A 12,246-nucleotide genomic window follows, 5' to 3' on the forward strand; every position below is an offset into this window, starting at 1 on the left:
TCTATGGATTAATACTGTTCAATGCATTGGTATTCAGTAACAGGGATTACAATATTTATTCAACCGGATGTTCACTTTTACATGTCATTCATTTATTTCCTTGTAGTAATAATGCAAATGTATGTTCCCTGAGATTATAATGGTGATAAGCATTTAGAACAGGCAGCTAAGGAGAATCAGTCAGAGGACAGGGATGATGTCACGACTAGTGATTACAGGCATCTGTCATCTGTCAAGATCTGAAAGGGGATAGGTACATTTACATAAGTGACACAAAGGACCTATATGATATTACATGCATGCCTAAACGTTTGTGTTTATGCATTATGTATATATATGCATATGTGTATTGTTGACTAACATTAATCAATGCAAAAATTGGAAAACAACACTTATTGTTTTCCTGAGACACCTACCACTTAGAATATAGCTATTGTACTTCTTAGAGATGTACAGCATAGCATTTATTGGTTCTTAATCTCTACAATGTTGCATAACCACATGCCTTGTCATTACATGTACTGTATCTCTACTTTTGGAGGAGAATAGCACCTTTCTCAGATGAAACCACAATTGTTTGTTCTGCATGGGGGGATTGCCTCCCCTGGCAACTGTTAACAAACACTTGTCTTCCACTCAAATTGTCTAACGGGTAATTTAAAGTGAGATTTTATTTTTGCCCGAGGGCTCACTGCAGGATTTTATTTCAAAACATGAAATCTAACTGCAGTGAAACCGCTCAACATTTACATTACATTCAGTCATCTAGCAGACAATCCCATCCAATGCGAGTCACGGGAGCAACCAGTGTCAAGCGCCCCTCCCAAGGGCACGTCGACGGATCTCCCAAGTTAAATCTGGGACCTGAACAAGCCACCGGCCCAAGCTCCCAAACGCCAAGCCACCAACCATCTAAGATCCCCCCACAGTTCCCCGAGAACTGCACCTCAACCATCCGAGACCACCACATAGACCCCTCCTGAAGAAACCTCCCCCTCCACCCCCCCACCCCCCCACACACACACACAAACACAAACACATACACCGCACCTTCACAGTTCCCCCCCCAGCCACCATCCCCCTCCAACCCAACCAAAACAACCACCCAATGCGCCAACAAAATGAAAATAAGAGAAACCAACAACAGAAAACAACAACGCAAAAACAAAGGACTTCAAGACAAACAAAAATCAAAACGGCAAGGCCAACTATTTGCATGTGAGTGCATGTGTGGCACTGTTACCATGTGTGTATGTTTCATCATGTAAATCTTGGCGGGGCAAACAAACAAAAAAAGTGGGACGCATGCCAGCAAAGCCAGTACACGTAAAATGTAGCTGATATGGCAAACTTGCTTAAACAAATGTTGTTTCTACTGACAATTGAGATGTACGAACTATGGCATTGTTAGGTATGCGTAACTGGCTGTAAGGGAGTCAGGCGCAGGAGAGCAGAAGTTGGGTAGCCAAAGGAGCCTTTTATTTCGGCGAACACAACATACGGCACTAAGAACACTAAACACAATATGGGTTGACATAACCCAGCGCAAACTAGTCTAGCGTGCCCAAACACGAAACAACAAACAATTCCACACACAGACATGGGGGGGAACCGAGGGTTATATACACGTCTAATACTGAGGGAATTGAAACCAGGTGTGTAGGAAAACAAGACAAGACAAATAGAAAAATGAAAGGTGGATCGGCGATGGCTAGAAAGCCAGTGACGTCGACCGCCGAACGCCGCCCGAACAAGGAGAGGAACCGACATCGTCGGAAGTCGTGACAGGCATAAAAGGACGACAAGCAGATAAGAGGCAATCCGTAATTTTGATTAAGACATAAATGAGCAAGCGACGACGGACGTTGTCAAAATAACTATTTGTTCAGCACTTTGAAATGTACAGCCTCAGAATTCAGAACATAGGCCGTTCTTACAGTGTACTCCCTGTACACGTCAGAACCGTAGGATAAATAAATGGGGCATTGTTCATGGAATTTATATGTTTAAATTAATGATTAGAATATTCCACCCTGAAACCATATAATTGTATGAAATTGATTAGAATCATAAAATTATTAATGATGTGTGTAGTTTTAGTCAGTAAAATTATATTAATGATGTGTGTAGTTTTAGTCAGGATTAGGGTAAAACAATATATCTGTACAATATATCTTTATAGTATCTTAAACACAGACTGTCTGAGCAAAATTCGGTGCCGACCTGACTAGGGGCCTCTGAGAGATTTGGGAGAGGGCAGGGAGTACTTCTCACGGTCTCCCTAATCTTGGGGGAGGACAGGGAGTACTTCTCACGGTCTCCCTAATCTTGGGGGAGGGCAGGGAGTACTTCTCACGGTCTCCCTAATCTTGGGAGAGGGCAGGGAGTACTTCTCACGGTCTCCCTAATCTTGGGAGAGGACAGGGAGTACTTCTCACGGTCTCCCTAATCTTGGGGGAGGGCAGGGAGTACTTCTCACGGTCTCCCTAATCTTGGGAGAGGGCAGGGAGTACTTCTCACGGTCTCGCTAATCTTGGGGGAGGACAGGGAGTACTTCTCACGGTCTCCCTAATCTTGGGAGAGGACAGGGAGTACTTCTCACGGTCTCCATAATCTTGGGAGAGGGCAGGGAGTACTTCTCACTGTCTCCCTAATCTTGGGGGAGGGCAGGGAGTACTTCTCACAGTCTCCCTAATCTTGGGGGAGGACAGGGAGTACTTCTCACGGTCTCCCTAATCTTGGGGGAGGACAGGGAGTACTTCTCACGGTCTCCCTAATCTTTGTCGGCTGGGTAGTGATACAGGATGTGCGTAGGATACCTGCTGTTTGTGTGTGACGGTTTGTGCGTAAGGAGCCAGTATAAAATGGATGGTTTTGTACAACGGACTAGGACGTCCTCGTGAATAAACATTTTGGCTATTGTAGCTGGGACTCTGTCTGTTTCATTCAACCATAATCTTGCAAATTCTGGATTGCAGACTGAGCAGTTTAATTGAAGTTCCGTTTATGTACATTGATAACATAATTCACGTAACAGGCATATAAACAGACAATGAAAGCTCTTACAATATTCAACGATTACATTCCTCTAAAACAGGTTATTGGCTATTTGTGCACCACCAAGTTAGAACAGTCGGCGAAATTAGGAGTTGAAAATTAGGGTGAGGTACACTGAATGCTGTTTGGGTCTTTGCGTGTCAAAAAGGATACATGTCATATAACACTAAATAAGCTTTAATTTGACACGTCAAATAACATAATTATATTATAGAATGTTGTGTGTGCTGAATTTGCACGTGCAAGCCAAGCACCACAACTACTATCGGTGGCACTGTCAAAGCTGTACAAAAAAAGTAGCCAAACAAGCACACACCGGGCCACGAACGATGTGTTTACAATACTGCATTGGACCAATCCACTGATTCTTTCCAAACGACTCATTGTTGTATTTGCGATTTCCAACTTGTTGTGTAATCTTTATGTACAGTGGCCGATGAGCATCAATATGTTTTATCTATAATTTCTCATTATTTCTCTTCATATGACAAGGATTAAAAAGGATTTGCCAGTAAGATTGTTGACTTAATGAAAACTGATGATGACTGCTAGCTAAGACTTTGAAACGAAGATGTTATTTATCTACAGTAGATTTGTCCAATCAAAGCTACTGTAGATATAATGTGATTTGATGTCGTTCTCTCTGTGGCCAATGACCTTGAGCCTTCTTGGATGGGCACTTCTAATATAACTCTATGGCAGAACCCACATTTTCAGGCTCTAAGCTTAGAATTGGGGATGACGTACTGTCCCATGAGTGACAGAAAACTGATCCAATCATGACAGAAAACTGAGCCAATCAGGCGCAACACTCTGTATTTTCTGCTGGCTAGCCCCACCACCACAGACAGCACTGAGCTAGGCTGAAACACCTGCATGTTGGAGCTGCCTTACTCAAGAAAACAGAAAAGAGACCATGTTTGTATGCGGCTTTAATAACTCAATGACATTTTTTTTCTGCACATTTTTTGCAAACTGATATGTGACACGTATTAATGCCAAAATAACAAGCAAAACAGGCAAGTCCTAAAAGTTTGGTGCAGAGCCCCACCTGCCATGAATGACGGGTCGCTACTGTGTATCATACACAGCTTTCGGAAAGGAGGTTGATGTGCAGACAAATACTCGTTCTAATCTTAAATTTAGGTCAGTGTTAACTGATTAAATTACATTTGAATAATTTAGCAAAAACTTATCCAGCACGATTAGGGTTAAAGGCCTTGCTCAACGGCACATTGTCAGATTTTGCACACAGTCAGTTCAGGGATTCAAACCAGCAACCTTTTGGTCACTGGCCCAACGCTCTTAAGCGCTAGGCTACCCACCATCGCTAATTAATGCTTTATTGTGGCTTATCTTAAAGTGGAAATGAAAAAGTCTTGAAAAAGGACTGGTTCTTATCATAGGTAACACAATCCAGTCTGCCATATTATGCTGGTTTACAATTCATAATACATTAAATGTACAGTACATGTCTACATCCCCTTTCACCAACATTTCTACAAGCACAAATATGCCTGTGGTACACATACACTGGAGGCACTACTTGTTACGTCCGACGTTAGTGGTAGAATGACCGGACCAAGGTGCAGCGTGGTAGGCGTGAATTTTCTTTACTAAATGTTCCACCCAAAAAAACAATAAACAACACAACGAACGTAAAACTTCATGCAACAAACAAAGACAAGATCCCACAACCTAAATGTGGGAAAAAGGGCTGCCTAAGTATGATCCTCAATCAGAGACAACGATAGACAGCTGCCTCTGATTGGGAACCACACTCGGCCAAAAACATAGAAACCGAAAACATAGAATGCCCACCCAAATCACACCCTGACCTAACCAAATAGAGAAATAAAAAGTCTCTCTAAGGTCAGGGCGTGACACTACTGCAGTGGAATCCAGTGGCGGTCGGTGCCGTTTATGATGAGGGAGGACAATTTTTTTTCCGGAGCATGGCCTTATTTCTATTAAAAACTAAAAAACTATATTATTTAAGGGAGCATATGCATTGGTCTGAAGCCGAAAAAGAAAGGAAATTCACATGAGCACCACAATGCCTATTCCACATATGCTCTACCAAGGTTCTCCAGCAGACCTTTGACCTACTGCAGTAGCTCATACTATTCAGAGGGATAATGGACTTTACAGTGTCCTGCTATTAAAATGATGTACATGGTTTATATAACAATAATACACATTTACAATAGGCCTATATATAAAAATACATACAACCAAATGATATATATACTGTATCTCATTTGTTTGTATGCATTTTTAGATATAGGCCTATTGTAAATGTGTATTATTGTTGCATCACCACCATTATTGCAAAAATAAATACAAGTACAAACATAACTTGGATTATGCAACGTTATTACACAACATTATAATACCTCAGTGTTGTGCTTTTTTTTGACTTTTATTCATTGATAAAATCCCAGATCATAATCCTACTGATCTTTTCTCAAAGCAAATTGGCAAGAGCAAGGAAACAAAGACTGAAGCAAATATTTACTATGAGATTACACAATGTAGCTGTCTAGATGACTACAGGAGTGCAAAATATGGATGCGCTGTTCTCAATGGAAGGGTCCTGAAATATTCTCTCTTGCCAAGGCGAGGTGTGACCGTGAATATATCATAGTCATCCACCTAGTTGGAAACAACTTGGGACACAAAGCGGACAGCCCTGGTGCGTCAGATGAGAGCTGATTTAGGAGGTAGTCATCCAAACGTTACCTGGGACATGGTGGTCTACTCTGACATCACACAGTGGATGCCTTGGATGTTCCAGTGGGAGGAGGACATCAACAAGCACATAGAGATGGTCTGGCACTCTGTCAACCAGCTGGTGTTTGTTTTTCTCTGTGACTGGCACATGCCAACAATCCGCCACTCTGCCATAAATCACAGTGTCCCTGGGCAGTACCGTAGCGCAGGGTTTTCCAAACTTGCCTGCCTCTCCATGAACGCAAAGGCTCTTTTAATAGCCACCTAATAAATTAAAATAACTGTGTGTATCGGGAAGGGGCTTTCAAAACTATAAACGGCAGAATGGTGAAAATATTTCCTCTGGGAGGCGAACCTGCAATGTTCAGATCCACAAGCGGTAAATTTAACCATTACACTATGAATCCTGTTAACATGTTGACTTCGACAGGCAAATCGTTGAAATGTCTGGTAGCATTTGTTCCAAAATTATTTTGTTCATTCACTCTGTTAGTGATTGCAGGTTTATTTCTCTTGCTTGGTTAAAATACAGTAAACTAAAACAGTTAATTTGTGGAAAACTGACTCATTTAATTATTATTTAAAAAGCATTACGTTGTCACGCCCTGACCTTAGTTTTCTATGTTTTATGTATTATTTTGGTCAGGTCAGGGTGTGACGAGGGTGGGTATGCTTGTTTGTCCTGTCTAGGGTTTTTTGTATATCATGGGGTGTTTGTTAGACTAGGTTTATTATAGGTCTAGGGTGGCCTGAATTGGTTCCCAATCAGAGACAGCTGTTTATCGTTGTCTCTGATTGGGGATCCTATTTAGGTTGCCATTTCCATTTTGGTTTTGTGGGTTATTGTCTATGTGTAGTTGCATGTCAGCACTAGTTGTTTATAGCGTTTCATTATACATTGACCGCCGAACTGGAAATGTCCCCGGTTTTCATTTCAGAAATCTGGTCATCTTAGTTTACATGTGTGTTTGGCGTTCAACCATTTACAATATGTGGTTCAACATAGCAAACTGACTTTAATTTTAACCAAGCAGTTGACTTTATTGGCTATGGTTTGTGTTATGGTCTTGGTTATTCTTAGTCGGGAAAATGTTTATTCTGTCTGAAATCTGGCTACCTCATCTTAATGTTACTGTAGCTTGCTCTGTGCAATTAAAATGAATGTGATAATGTAGCAGTTTTCCAAAGTTTTGTGGTTTTAAACTTAACGTAACTATCTAGTTACGTTTTGTATAAGAAGGTACGATATATCGTGGTGAATGAATTGTCACACGTTTGCTAATGTTGGTCTTACGTTGGCTAAGGTTACTTAGCTAACTAAAGTTATTTGGCTATCATTACAGCCAAGGACGTTTGCGAGTTTGTTTGTACTTTGATTACACGCAAGTGTCTAGACCAGCAGTTTACACATGATGACTTCAGCATGTGTAAAACCTTACTTGGCAAAATATAGATAACAACTGTTCTTGCTTGTTGGTTACCTACCTTGCCAACCTTAGCTGCCATCTGACTGGTATAATGTTATGTTAGCTAGCTAACTCGCTACTTAGCTAATCTAAACAAAACAACAACCATTAACTGGCTACCTTTAATTGCCTGTTCGTTAGCTAGCTTGCTTTCAGCTGACTGGTGTTATTTAACTACAAAGGCTAGTGACTGGACTTTGTACAAGCAAGTTAACGTTAGCTAGGTAACATTAGCTAGTAAGCTACCTAGTTTATCAAAATATATGTTGGCATTTATTGATGACCTCAGCTTGAAAACCATCATATAGCTAGCTATATATGGTAGCCTAGGTTTGTTCGCGTACACTTCTTATGACTGACAGCATGTTGCAAGCAGCTGTGTTGTTGCCGAGCAACCACCCGGTGCTGAAATGCTACAAAAAGATAGTACATCATTGTTTCTCAATGGACAGAAGTGTGCATGTGAGAGCGATAAATTATACATTTAATAAAAACTGTTGCATCAACACATTTTGTCAACCCGGCATTTTTTAAGTTCAATTGTCACTTTATAGATGCTATTGTCTCGTTTTAATCCGAAGTCTAGAATTTGAGCTTGGTAGGAGTAATAATAAATTGACAGCATATTGGACGACTCTCATTCATATACCATTCACCCAGCTCAATGTAACATCGATAGATTTAGGCTACTATATGATACATAATTTTTCCCTATACCCATCATGAGGTTGCAACAACCTAGCCTATGAATTACAGTTTACAACAAAGGTACACAGGTCTAGAAAACATCTGAGTAATCACGGTGACAGACAGTGACACATTCAATACCACCTTGCACACTCTTGCCTGCATCTATCTGATCTAGGATGTAATCATTAGTCCAACATTTGCAAATGAGAGTTTCCATTGGAATTAATACACCCTTGATATAACACAAACACAGTTCCCTTTCATAGCAGCCACATACAAACAGCATGATCATTTTGATCGTTGTAGAATTCCTTCTTGCATCTACGGGCTCTCCTCCTCTCACCTTTTCTGTTGGCTTATGGACTTCAGTGCACAACACTCCAGGCAAAAACAACTTTCCAAGCCAAACCATTATATCATAACCACTAACCGTTACACACAGCCTACCGACATCATTGTAGCAACTAGAATTAACACGTTAGTAAACCCGCTACAATTATTCATTTTTAAAACATTTTTATTTCACCTTTATTTAACCAGGTAGGCTAGTTGAGAACAAGTTCTCATTTACAACTGCGACCTGGACAAGATAAAGCATAGCAGTGTGAACAGACAACACAGAGTTACACATGGAGTAAACAATAAACAAGTCAATAACACAGTAGGAAAAAAACAAAATAAGTCTATATACATTGTGTGCAAAAGGCATGAGGTAGGCAATAAATAGGCCATAGGAGCGAATAATTACAATTTAGCAGATTAACACTGGAGTGATAGATCATCAGATGATCATGAGCAAGTAAAGATACTGGTGTGCAAAAGAGCAGAAAAATAAATAAATAAAAACAGTAAGGGGATGAGGTAGGTAAATTGGGTGGGTTGTTTACAGATGGACCGTAAATAACTTCTGGACATCTTAACAGCAATTACTCACCTCGAACTGGAATAAACTTTTTCCTTTAACAAGTCCTACATAAAGGATATACTGCTTTCCCGGGAACAGGCCCAAATCCCCGTCAAATGCGTGAAGAGAAGACGCAGAAAAAGGGGACGGAGGTCTGGCTGTCTTCTGAGAATTTGTAGGTGAGCAGTAAACTCCCACTGCCATCCGTTCTATTGGCCAATGTGCAATTATTGGAAAATAAAATCGATGACCTACGATCAAGATTATCCTACCAACGGGATATAAAAAACTGTAATATCTTATGTTTCATCAAGTCGTGGCAGAACGAAGACACGGAAAATATAGAGCTACCGGAATTTCCCATGCACCGGCAAAACAGAGAAGCTAATTCTGGTAAGACGAGGGGTGGGTGTGTGTGTCTATTTGTCAATAAAAGCTGATGCGTGATGTCTAATATTAAAGAAGTCTCAAGGTATTGCTCGCCTGAGGTAGAGTACCTTATGATAAGCTGTAGACCACACTATCTAGAAAGAGAGTTCTCATCTATATTATTCGAAGCCATCTATTTACCGCCACAAACCGGTGCTGGCACTAAGACCGCACTCAACCAACTGTATAAGGCCATAAGCAAACAAGAAAATGCTCATCCAGAAGCGGCGCTCCTAGTGGCCGGGAACTTTAATGCATGCAAACTTAAATCCGTTTAATCTCATTTCTACCAGCATGTCATATGTGCAAGCAGAGGAAAAAAAATTAAGACCACATTTACTCCACACACAGAGATGCATACAAAGCTCTCACCCGCCCTCCATTTGGCAAATCTGACCATAATTCTATCCTCCTGGCTCCTGCTTACAAGCAAAAACTAAAGCAGGTAGTACCAGTGTCTCGCTCAATACGGAAGTGGGCAGATGAAGCGGATGCTGCGTTACAGGACTGTTTTGCTAGCACAGACTGGAATATGTTGCGGGATTCATCCAATGGCATTGAGGAGTATACCACCTCAGTCATCGGCTTCATCAATAAGTGCATCGGTGACGTCATCCCCACAGTGACCATACATTTACATTACATTTACATTTAAGTCATTTAGCAGACGCTCTTATCCAGAGCGACTTACAAATTGGTGCATTCACCTTATGACATCCAGTGGAACAGCCACTTACATGAACTACCATTCAAAAGGTTGGGGTCACTTACAAATGTCTTTGTTCTTGAAAGAAAAGCACATTTGTTGGCCAATAAAATAGCATAAAATTTTATCAGAAATACAGTGTAGACATTTTTAACATTGTAAATTACTATTGTAGAAGGCCAGCATCCTGGAATCGCCTCTTCACTGTTGACATTGAGACTGGTGTTTTGAGGGTACTATTTAATGAAGTTACCAGTTGAGGACTTGTGAGGCGTCTGTTTCTCAAACTAGACACTCTAATCTACTTGTCCTCTTGCTCAGATGTGCACCGGGGCCTCCCACTCCTCATTCTATTGTGGTTAGAGCCAGTTTGCGCTGTTCTTTGAAGAGAGTAGTACACAGTTTTGTACGAGATCTTCAATTTCTTGTCAATTTCTCGCATCGAATAGTCTTCATTTCTGAGAACAAGAATAGACTGATGAGTTTCAGAAGAAAGTCCTTTGTTTCTGGCCATTTTGAGCCTGTAATTGAACCCACAGATGCTGATGCTCCAGATACTCAACTAGAAAATAATATGTTCAATAGGGAAGATAAATATTGAAGAGCGCAAACTCATTCACGTGCCAACAAGACTACTTTTCTAATGAGAGACACCTTGGAAAAACTACAACTACTTGCTAATTTTTCAAAAAACAAGCCTGAAACCCTTTCTAAAGACTGTTGACTTCTAGTGGAAGCCATGGGAACTGCAATCTATCTATTTGTATTTCCCATACACTAGCATTGAAATGGCCTGTGACCTCAAAAAAAAGAATTTCCGGATCGATTTTCCTTAGGTTTTTGCCTGCCATATCAATTCTGTTATACTCACAGACATTGTTTTAGAAACTTCAGAGTGTTTTCTATCCAATGTAACCAAGTATATGCATATCCTGCTTCTGGGCTTGAGTAACAGGCAGTTTACTTTGGGCACGTCAGTCATCCAATATTCCGAACAATAACCAGTATGCTAATGAAGTTAAACAGGTCAAAGCTGCAGGGCCAGACGGATTAACAGGATGTGTACTCAAAGCATGAGCCGACCAACTGACAAGTGTCTTCACTGACATTTTCAACCTCTACCTCACTAAGTCTGTAATACCTACATGTTTCAAGCAGACCACCATAGTCCCTGTGCCCAAGGAAGCGAAGTTAACCTGCCTAAATGATTACCTCCCCGTAGCACTCACGTCGGTAGCCATGAAGTGCTTTGAAAGACTGGTCATGGCTCACATTAACAGCATCCTCCCAGAAACCTTAGACCCACTCCAATTCGCATACCGCCCCAACAAATCCACAGATGACACAATGTCAATCGCACTACACACTGCCCTTTCCCACCTGGACTAAAGGAAAACCTATGTGAGAATGTTGTTCATTGACTACAGCTTAGAGTTCAACACCATAGTGCCCACAAAGCTCACTAAGCTAAGGACACTGGGACTAAACACCTCCCTCTGCAACTGGATCCTGTACTTCCTGACGGGCTGCCCCCGGGTGGTTAGGGTCGGCAACAACACGTCTGCCACACTGATCCTCAACACTGGGGCCCCTCAGGGGTGTGTACTTAGTCCCCCCATTTTTTTTACACTGCTGCAACTCGCTGTTTATTATCTATGCTGAGTCACTTCACCCCTACCTACATGTACCTCGACTAACCTGTATCCCCGCACATTGACTCGGTACTGGTACCCCCTGTATAGCCTCGTTATTGTTATTTTGTGTTACATTTTATAATTTTTTACTTCAGTTTATTTGGTAAATATTTTCTTAACTCCTCTTGAACTGCACTGTTGGTTAAGGGCTAATAAGTACGCATTTCACGGTAAGGTCTACTCTTGTTGTATTCGGCGCATGTGACAAAAAAAGTTTGATTTGATGTAGCAACATTTAAAATTGTTTTTTACATTTGATAAAAGCGGAGACACAGAGATACAAAATTGTATATCATACACTGCATTTGAGGAACGATGGGAAAGTAATTCTGCTTTGAAAGTTGCTAAACTTGTAACCTCACTTTTGAGAAAATGGCCTTTCAATGTTTTGGGACCTACTGAAGAGCTCTTCTTTGTCTACCCATCTCTTTAAGGGTTGATCCGAGTGTTCTGTCCTAACAACAGCAGTCAAGCACACAAGCTAACTTACTAACGTTGGCTAGCAAATAAGAGAACAGCTAACTGACCATTTTACTATCCCTAGCAGAGCTAGTTAGGCTGTTTTTA

This window comes from Salvelinus fontinalis, chromosome 20 (genome assembly GCF_029448725.1).
Source record: "Salvelinus fontinalis isolate EN_2023a chromosome 20, ASM2944872v1, whole genome shotgun sequence".
Classification (NCBI taxonomy): Eukaryota; Metazoa; Chordata; class Actinopteri; order Salmoniformes; family Salmonidae; genus Salvelinus; species Salvelinus fontinalis.